Source organism: Antennarius striatus, chromosome 20, assembly GCF_040054535.1.
Source record: "Antennarius striatus isolate MH-2024 chromosome 20, ASM4005453v1, whole genome shotgun sequence".
NCBI lineage: Eukaryota > Metazoa > Chordata > Actinopteri > Lophiiformes > Antennariidae > Antennarius > Antennarius striatus.
In genome coordinates this window covers 5,730,397-5,741,486 of record NC_090795.1, presented here as the reverse complement: position 1 = coordinate 5,741,486, position 11,090 = coordinate 5,730,397, and positions in this window count along the sequence as shown.

The following is an 11,090-nucleotide window of genomic DNA, read 5'->3' as shown; positions in this document are numbered from 1 at the left end:
TATCAGAGTAAATTATTTGAGCATAGAGAACTAACCTTTTACAGTTTATTCGTGTGCAAGGATGCTTAATACTAAGATGCCTAATTATTTTCTATTAACTCTTTTTCTGAAAATTCAGCCAAACTATCCAAAAGTTGGCTTCCTGTGAAGTACGAGTCATAATGCATGTTCTGTTGTTTAAGGAACTCCACATCAGGTACACCAATGCCATGCATAATGATAGTTTTAAGCTTGTTGAAGGGTATATCTTCACCAGCCATCCATTTCACAACTTTTAAAAGAACTAAGATTGCATTATCCTTCTTGGCATTGGGTTTCGCAATGCATCTCTTTCAGTCGTCTTGCAGTGAGGGGATATCCATGGCCAACATGTGTGCATTCAGTTCAGCATGACAAGTAAAGGTGGACATCATGAAATTTAGATTTTTTTTGCAGATTTGTGCATACCATTGACTGAATTGTGTTGTGTGCATACCTTGCAATACATGTAGTTTTCTCCATAATGTGCCTCACTCATGGAAACAATTGCGTCCATTGATGTACAAATGCTCGGATTTTACTGGTTTTTGCTTGTCTTTTTCTGCCTCTTCATTCTTACTGTCCACAGAAATATCTGTCTCTTTGTCTTCATAAATTTTTGATTGATTTTTATCCGAAAAAGCACTGATTGTCATTTGGGTTTTTTTGGAGGCATGTGATAATATAAGATTAATTCGTCGCTCTATCACTGCTGCGTGTAAAATGAGCAGACGTCGTGTTGCAGTTACTCTCAATGCAAGTTGATTTTAACAGGGCTGAATCCCGCAGGTGAGTCATAACGGCGATTTCCGGGTTGGAAATTTAAGTGGAGAAATGGAGAAATTGTGAATATTTTTTGTTGAATGTAAGGGCATTTTTTCCCAATATTATATCGCGGAAAAAGGTAGCATCGATTGTTTTAATTGTAAGCATTTAAAGCTTGCGTCCCTGAGACGCACGCTGTCTGACTATCGTGCGTCCCCGTCAAAGGTTGTGCATCAAAGACGCAAGGATGCACGCAAACGAGAACACTGAGATTTAAGCTATTCCCCACTATCACTCTAAGACACTCAAGTGAATGTTGTGAGAAGGGAAATAGATTGTGTGTGATAATATCTCTGGCTTCCACAACCTCCTCTGCTCTTACTCTATCCGTGCATCCATCCATCCATCCATCCATCCATCCATCCATCCCCATTGTCTCATCCATATGCTTGTCCACCTTGCAGGTCACAGATCTGCTGGAGCCAATCCCAGTTGGTTACGGGCAAGAGGTGGGGTACGCCCCGGATGAGACGCCACCTCATAATGAGGTCTGGGTTTGACTCATCTTTAGCAATTCACGGAAGTCCAGCTGGCTGGAAAGCTGAAAGACCCCTCCTGCTAAACCCACGCTGCTTGAAACAATGGTGATTGTCAGCTTCCACGATGGAGGGAATTGATGGTGTCAGAACATGTAGGAGAGGCACAGAAATATGATACCGTTTTATTGCAGTGTGTTTCCAGCCTTTGTTGTATTATACATCTACACAGTAAACACTTACCACATTGAAAATTGATTAATGGAAGAAAATAAATCATATTTAGTGTTTTTGTGCTACTGTAGTTTTGGCTCATGAATGTTAAACATGTTGGAAGCACAATTATTACAGGAAGTTTCCTAAATATAGCACAACAGGCTACGTTTACTGACTGCTGCAGGCCTATGATTATTAAAACCCTGCCGCAAACAAGACGCTGTGTTTTAAAAATACTGTAACTGATTTGCAAGAAGCTATTCAGGAGGTTGAGTAACACTGACCTAACAAATGTTTTTGCTTCCTTTTGGATTTTTTTTTCTTACTCTTTTCCCGTGGGTCCAGTTATTTAATTACAGTAGTTAGTTAGGTAGTTAGGTTAGTTAGTTATCTAGAAAATGAACATTTGCTAATGGTGGTTTTCTTTAACTTATCAGTTTAATGAGGAGATTATCATTATAAGGACTATCAGTGGCTGAACTAATCATAGTATCTATCATATTTATCTTCCACTTTAATGTATTAGTGATCTCCATTACTTGTGTCAGCACATCATCCTTTTTTTTCTTTTCAAATGTCTGCAGTTACTTTGCTGGCTGTGGTCTATTGGTCTCCTTGTGGAGGTCTTGCACAAGAAAGGAATAATGGAAAAAAGAGAAAAGGAAATGCAGGGGCCACTAGAGACTCCAAATGCGGGTGTTATTTGATTTTTTAAATTTTTTTTTTACATCTTCTGTGTTCTTGGGGTTGGGTTTTTATTTGTTTCTTTGCTTTGTTGTATGTGTGATGAGTACAAAGTATGTGCTGCAATAAGGAATTAGAGTGCAGGCGTCCACAGACGTTTCTGAGTGCAAGTTGCACCTTTTTAGGATTTAATTTATGCTTGTTTCTTGGCACACTATTATCCATTCAGGGAGATTACACACATTCAAGCACACTCTGCCTATTATTAGGTTTGAAAAAATGTTGCCTTAGAAACAAACTTAAGCTGAAACTGTGAAAACTACATTCAACATTCTCTTTGGTCAATTTTTTCTCTGTATGGTTTGAAGCTAATACATCAGCAAGAGGTGTTGTTGAAAACATGGAATGACTTGATCTGGAGATGCCCTGTTAACCACAGTGAGGACTATTAAAATCTTTACTTCATTTATTTTTGCACAATATTGTTGAGCCATCATTATGTTCCTGAGGGTCAATCTTGGCTCCAAATGATTGCCATTAGTATTTAACTCTGATCCTTACAGTATAAAGTAGTACAGTAATATATTATACTGGAAATGACGTTTCAGGTTGAGGAATGGGTCAAAGCCCCTTAAGAAGACAAGGTTAATAAGGGAAGAGAGACTTGAGAGTTGAGAGGTGGTTGTGTAGCAGTACACTGTTAAACTTTATGGTAAATTGAGAGAAATCTGTACATTGATACACTGTTTTCATCTCTTACATTAAATTGCAGTTTATTATGAGAAAAAATGTAATTACAGAATTTTACTGTCGTGCTATCATTTACTAGAATTTACTCTAAATGTTATGACTATAAAAATACAGTAATGAACTGTGCTTTTGTTTATAGCCATATAAAGCACAGTAAAGAATTGTAAAATATACAATAGTTTGCTGGCAAAGCTGTAAATATAGAGTCTCACAGTGGAGCTGTGTTCCTCTGGGTTTCTGTTACCTTTTCTTAAAGCTGAAAGTAACTGTGTTGATCCCTACTGAGGCACCAAAGACACAATCTGTCCCAGCAACAGTTTGATTTATCTGAGTGGGCTTACAGTAATGTAGGGCAACCAATCAACGATGAAGATTTATGCATAGCAACAACAATGTTTTCCGATTTCCTAAATAGTGCCTCTTATATTATCGACTGCTACAAACTACTGGTAAAAATATCAGTCAAATGCTGGGTAAAATCTGGTATTACAATCCTGTCAGTACATTTTGAGATTACTTACTTTTTGGTCAAGAAACTGATGGACATCAATCTTGTCATTTAAGACTAAAAAGCAAATATAGCATACATCCCAAAATGCCTTGCTTCACTTTTTGAAATAAATAATGAAATGCATTCACTAAAAATATGAAATTTATATTCATAGGCCATAACTTTTGCAGTCTATGCTTTAAAATAATCATGTATTCACTGTAGTCTTCTGATTTTTACCAAAACAAACAAACTTAATAAATCTGAAGTAAAACTTGTATTATCACCCAAGTCCAATTTATTGGCTTTGTGTCATGGCTAACAGTCATTCCCATGTTGTTGTTATATAGTATACATGATGTTCCCATCCTGTAGCTCAGACTTAGTGACATAAATGCTAGCTTGGTAACTGGACATCTATTGCATGAATGAAAATCTGTCAGCATTCATGGCAGCAGAAGATTTTTAAAGATGTCTTCCAAAGAAATCAAGTATGCAGCTATGTAAATATCACATAGAATACTTCACTAACGTGATGTACATACACATGACATGATCACACACACCACTTATCTTTATTTTTTCACAAGCTGAATTGACTCGATTTTTAGGTTGAAGCTGCCCATTGTCTCTCACTCTAGGTTTTGCTAGACTGACCTAAATACTGCAGTCAGAGACTTTGCTATATATGGATTGTTCTTTTGTAACACTGCAGTAATAGGAATACAGGCTTAAGCTGTGTTTTTCTTTGATTTGTTTCCTCTCATACTGCAGAGCCATAACCCACTGAGGCGCAGTACTAAGAACACCTCATTCATCACAACTCAGATTTAGTTATGCATGCAGTTTATGGTCAAATAAAAATGCAATGGTGCAAGTAGAATAGTTCCCATTAATTTGTAGATGAAATTCCTGAGATGTTGTAGAAAATGTAAGCATTTCAGATAAAATCTTAAAATTGGGATTGGCGTGCATGTGTGCATGCTGTACATGTATTGTTCATATCTATGTTGCTTCCAAATCAGATCTCTGGTGACAGGAGTGGGCGTTGTTGAATATGGAATCCTTGTGAATCCCTGGTGGGAAGAATCCCCAAAGGGAATTTGCAAACAGGAAACTCCATGGATGACTTACAGCTTGCCTCTTGTCCAAACTCACAGCATAGAGTAAGAGCAGCTCCTCAGAGACCCTGACTCCCTTTACCTCCTCTCTCAGTGCTCCTCCTGTCTATTTCATTCTCATCCTCTCTTTCTCCCCCTGTCAGACCAGCAAGTAGACTAAAAAACACAGGCGGCACATCAGAGAGAAGTGCTATAACTTCATTTTCTCTGCCTGTTGAGCGTATTTTAATTGATTACTTGAACTCAAGAAGAAGCATGTGTGAATTTTTATTAACTAGTTTTTATCGCACTCATCACAGAGGAAATTTTATCTTCCCACACTCTGCTCTGCAAATCCAAACTGCAGTATCTACAATTTTGGTCAAAACTATGTGGTTATGGCTGGGATTTGACTTGTTGAAATTTAGATTAAGGTCAGGAAAATAATGTAGGAAAGCAAAATCCAACCAAGAACATAATAGAAGATATTAGTGTACAGACTGGCCTCCTTCTCTCGTTCTTTCTCTGCTTATTGTTTTGGATCACATTGAGCATATGGTCCATAATTGGGTGTTAAATGGCACCATTTCTAGTAATTGTTCATAATATATACATGGAATCTTCAAAATATGATCTAAACGGCAAGCATTGCGTGGCATTTAAAGTTTGCTTATGATTTGATTTTTGTCTGATTAGTGTTTGATTGGTGTTTATTGCATTAAAACAATACCCTTATAATATTCTTATCATATTCTATATATAATATATTTGCATACATTTTACATGGCTTTCTTTATCTGTTACGTATTCATATCAACAAAAAAAACATATCAATGCTGTATACCTTCATTTTTTAATCTAGTTAGTTTACTATGATTTTCCAGCTATAGTGATTACTAAAATACATTTTCTGCTAATAAACACATTTAGATTGGAAAGCAGTTCATGCGATGTGCCTGTGTGTAGCAGTGGGAATACAAGGGCGAGGAAAATTATTTTCCCACATGCAAACATGGTTAACATCTACCTGCAGACTTCCCCCAAGCTAAAAAGATATATTATGAGAGTTCCTCATGTGCAAAACAGTTAAAATCTCTGTGATGTTTTGACGTGTTCTCATGAGGCCTGTGCCTGCAGCACAGCAAGCAAAGCTTTATCACGCCACCAGTGTCAACCACTCTGATAACAATGCTGCAGAGACACAGCCACACATGTACAGTGTGTGCATGCCCACACATACTGAATCACTGATCAAGGTCTCTGAGGCTTTGTGGGAATAGCATCCTCTGAGGAGGTGTTTACTTATATGTGTGTGTGAGGCTACACTCCACGTCATGGGTTATTCTCAAATATGTGTTGGACAAGATCAAGCATACATCAGCTACTATCTCTTATTGTTTCAAGAAAAGCTTGCGTTGAAATGTGACAGCAGCTTCATATTAATAGCAGCGTTCCCTAAAAGCCTGGATGAGTTGTCAGCAAGGGCCATGTGCAGAGCACTGTGTCATCCTGGAATTTGTCCAGAGATATTTTAGTCACAATGGAGTGCAGCGTGGCCAGTTGAGATCATATCAGTGCACCAAGAGCCCTTTATAAGAAAGGGAAGCGAGTTTTGGCTTCTAAGATACCAGATTACTAGCAGAATAAAGTCGCTACTGCTGTACTGTAGACAAATCTGTCAGATTGAGGAAGATGGAGTGACTTTGTCAATGTTTTTTGTCAAACCAGAAGAGTGATTTCCCTCTGGAGTGGAAAGCTGCACCCCATTTGGAGAGGTAACTGGGCCAGATCGCATACTCCAGTGGAGTTTTCATGAAGAAAAAACACTACTTCCTGCAGCAGATACAAAATTATGTAAAGTTTACAGACAGTCCTCCTCCTCATTTCCTCCTTTGGTATGTTCCTCTTGCCGCCGCTCAACATTAACTTGTTTTCAAATTTCTGTCTGTGAAATCTCAGCCAGAGGATGTAGTTTGGACATGACATGTTTGTATTGAATGTCAGGGCTCTGAATATCCCAGGGATCAGATCAATTTCGAAAATGCCAAATTGTGAGACCAGGCCAGTCAACAGCAAATACACAAAATGTGCTATTGGACCAGACCCGCCAACCCTGCCTCGTTATCTTTTTGTTCCTCCCTAGAGAGAGAGAGAGAGAGGAGCACTCCTTTATTCTCTTTAATGTCTTTTTCTGTCTTATTCTAGTCAATCTTTCAGGCTCATCTCTCCCTTTTTCATTCAGCAGGAGCACCGACTCATCCTTTCTCTCTCTCTCTCGTCGGCTCAGACTGCCTGCTATCAAGCTACAGGACCTGGACTTACTGTTATATTTTTGCTCTCTATTATCTATTCCTTTTGCTTTACCTTTAGTTTGTGTTCTTCTTTCATCTCACACCTTATCTTCCCTTTCCTCCTCCTATCAGCTTAGCTCAGTCTGTCGCCGTGACTTTCAGAAGGAGCTGTGTCACGGCCTCAATGCTTTTGCGCCAGACTACAACAACGTCCTCTCTCGGGCACCCAGAAAGACCTTTTAGCCTTTTGTATCTGTAGATTCAATACAGACTCAATGCAGGTTTCTCCTTTCTACCACTGTGATGAGAAGTGTTGTATATAATAGGCAGGACATAAAGGGAAAAACCGCATTAAGAGGTGGGACAACGTGATGAAGACAAATAGAGTAATCTGAGGAAGTGCAATGGATGTTGTGCGGAAAGCTAGGAAGAAAGAAAGCTAAAAAAGATGGAAGGCGAAGAGCAGAGACGACAGAAATAGATTTGAATAAGGGGAAAAAATAGATAAAAAAGTGACAAAGATGGATGGGGTAAAGATAAGACTGGGTGTTAAGGGAAACTTAAAGGGAAAAGGTGATGAAAATAGAGGAATTGCAGCGCCAAAAAATAAAGTAAAGAACTAAATAAATGTCTTTTTAAGATGGATGGTTTGTTGTGATCAAAAAAAAAAAAAAAGCCCAGTAATGATCAGGATGTTTTCCCTGGTAATTCACATAATAGTTTCACATCCCAGGACCTGTCAGAAGCATAGCGTAAAATAGCCTCCATTCATACTGTATGTGACAGCCAATAATAAAAGCAAGGATGAACAGAGAGACAGAAATGCAGGCAAACAGCAGCAATGAATCAAGGAGGGACGGCAGTCACACCGCTCTAACGCTCTGATTGGAATCACCTCTCTGTGTTATTGCACAAACCTCTCAGTGAAAGGCTTTGGCCGCAGCACATTCAAGGTTCACACAAAGCTACACACACAGTGCACAGTCATGGCACTATCTCAGAATGTCTTGAGCTTTGCAGCAGTAATGCTAGGCTATTAGAGTTAACTGCTGACGTGTACGAACCAGAACCAGAACCAGAATCCACAGCCGTCTAACACTCAGCAGGCGTCTGAACTTGGATATTTTATACTCACTGTATAATTTATTTATTTTTTAAGCATTTTGTGCTACTTTATGCTTATGACTAATTTGGGTTATTATCATATGATTTCACAAAGTGCTGCAGTTTTTAATCACATCATTTTGATTTCAGGTTTTTACGGTTACACTGGTGTGACGGTGCTGCAGAGTGCAGGTTCAGTGCAGGTGTAGATGCAGTGTTCTGCATGCACACTAAGATAGAGCCATTGTTTCAGCTTGCAAAAGCTGAGTCACTACAACAAGCGTACAGCCGGTTGACCTCTCCTCTTGGTCATCTAACCAAGGATGCTAGCAGTAAAGTGTGCTCAGCACCTTTACAGGGTAATTATCACAACCACGCAGGATGTCAGGCTTAATTGTGACACGGTTTTGCCATTTATCAAAAGTTTACCCTGCTGACATTTTTATAAAGATGTGGCTGATTTTGTTGAAACTGTTTGAAAGGTCATATTCAAACTGAGCTAAGTTCCACAGTGGCTCTCATTATTGTAATATCACATGCAACACTTCACTGAGGATATTAAGAAGTAAAGTTTCACTGGTGGAAAAATGAACCCTTGGAATTTAAAAGTTTCTTTCACATTTTCTTGTTTTCAGTCTGGCTATGGCTGCACTCATTTCAGTCTCTATACAGAGTGAGAGTGGACATACATGAAAACCCAAAGATTCTTTCTTTTCAGGTGAAAATTTATTTTCAACCATATTTAGTTTATGCGAGATTTATCTGCTCTACTTGATGTTTCTTTTTTTTTTTAAATTTTTTAAAATCTTTTTTGTGCTTACCTGCACTTTGTAGCTCTCATTTAGATATTTCTCCAGTCTCATTGAGATCTGTGGCACTGTCATTTTACGATCACTGGTTTTGTCTGATTTGATTTGCTTATACTATCACTGTAATTGCCAAAAGTACTCTAAATGATCTACATGGAAATTTATATGATTCAATTTAGGTATCCAGATGATGGATTTTCATGAGGATCCCTGCATATATACAAAACTTTTTAAAAAACCAAGAAAGGAGAGAATGCAAAAGCAGATTATGACACATTTCAGTTGCAAACAGATCATAAGACACAAAATCAAGTCCCAAGTCACAACTTGCAAGTCCTGAGTTGTGTCATAACATGTCCGATGACTCACCTTGTACCTACCAAGTGTTTTAAATAACCTAAATAGATAGGATAAAAGCGGTGGGTTTCTGGGGTCCTGGAAGGCACTACGATGTCCTTGCTGGGGTTTGCATGCCAAATAAATCATTATCTATTCCAGAGTTTACAATATGCACCTGAATGCACCACCAAATCATTGTTTTTTGTCCCAAAATTCCAAACACATTGTATGTGGCTGGTGTTAGTTTATTACCAGTGGTAATAGTGTTTGCAAGCTGAGGAAAAGGAAGGAAGCCATTTCTTCACAGTCCATTTTTTAAAATAACATATTGTATTTAGTCTTTACCCTTGAGGGAAGGTAGCAGTTCCTTTCCCAGCCAACAAGCTCACATCTAAGGGAAGTCACAATGCATTGGTGTTAAAATTGCATTCAAATTGGAAGTTGTTAGTAAGTAAATCATCAGATTTTGCACTCAGGTTTAACTCCAGCTGAAAAGATGTTAGCCGCGTCCATACCTACAGTATCAGTACCTACAGATTGTGCTGGGAGCTGCGTTTTCTGATAGGTTGCAGTTTTCTGCAGTGGAGGGTACCGAACAAAGTGGGAGAGCAGTGATCACATTCAGAGACAATGAAACTTCATTTACTTAAGAGCTATTTTTAATCACCACAAAAGTGCTGCAGAGCAGTGCTGCATCACATTCCGATTCTGTATGTGTGTTCTGTACCTCACAGACTTAATAACGCAGCATTTGTACACATTAAGGATTTACAGTATATCCTGCCATCCTCTCCTGCAAACACATAATATGCTTCCACCTTCTAATCCTGGTCCTGTTGTCTATTTGAACACAGCTTGACTTCAAAGTGGAAAAGAGGTTCAAAAGGAGGAAATGCATTTTTGCTTCCTGCAAAATGACAGCCTGTAGCATATATTTTCCTGCACACAGGCCTTCTCAGCATTCCTTTTTTTGCTGTCCGGGCACATCCAGACACACACTCCCTTACAGCCCTTACAAACTCTGCTACCCTGCAGCACTCCATCTTCTCCTTCTCCTTTTAGCTTTTTATTTGGCCAGTCTTTATTTGCACCTGGTGAATGGGGCATGATCTGGCCAGGCAGAATGCTGGCATTATGAGCCCGGCGAGTCAGACAGAATTGACAGCACTGCAAGGAAATCTAGGAGAGAGGATCCCGGTGGGGAGCTGAGGTCAAGCTTCAGGTCTCTTTCTCATGAAATGGATAAGGGACCAATGGGAGGCGTGTTTATCTGGTAGCAGATCTCCTGGGACTGTGCAGTTTTTGAGAACAGGATGTTCCTATATAAGCACAGGGCCTTGGGTCCCAATTGTAAAAGCTGAGATCATTGGATACGGGTCTTCCGTCCACCAAGGGGTGCAGATTTCCAACATTTCTATCAGACAGTGGGTGGTGCCACCCCAGAGAGTCTTTGTGCATCCATGAGTAAGAATGGATCTCTAATGGCTTGCAGGTTGCAACAGCGAGAGCCAGACACAACACGGGGCCTGTGGCACCATCTCCACTTCAAGTATCCTTTCACTTCTTTCTTCAGCACTCCACTCTGGCATCTGCTGGCTCTCACAATGGTTAATGCATTGGTCTGTGGAGTAGGAGCCCTTTTATGTGATTTTGAGTTGAGGGTAAGAAAAGGCTTCATTTCCGGAAATATAGAGAAATACTCATATGTACTATGATGACAAACTAATTAAAATTCATTCATATATGAATGGAAGTGTGCATGAAAAACATATGAACGTCTACAGCATTAAATTGCTTTTTTATGTATAATAAAGGAATATATCTTCAAGCCATCCAACAGTAAAATCGCCTGACCAGCACAACTAAATTTTATATTTCTTTTGGTTGATCTGTATCAATGGAAACTGTGTAAAAAGGAAATCTCCCAATCTATTGACCTTCAGGGCTTAGCCTTAAATATTACCATGCAAACATGTAAGTAACAACAT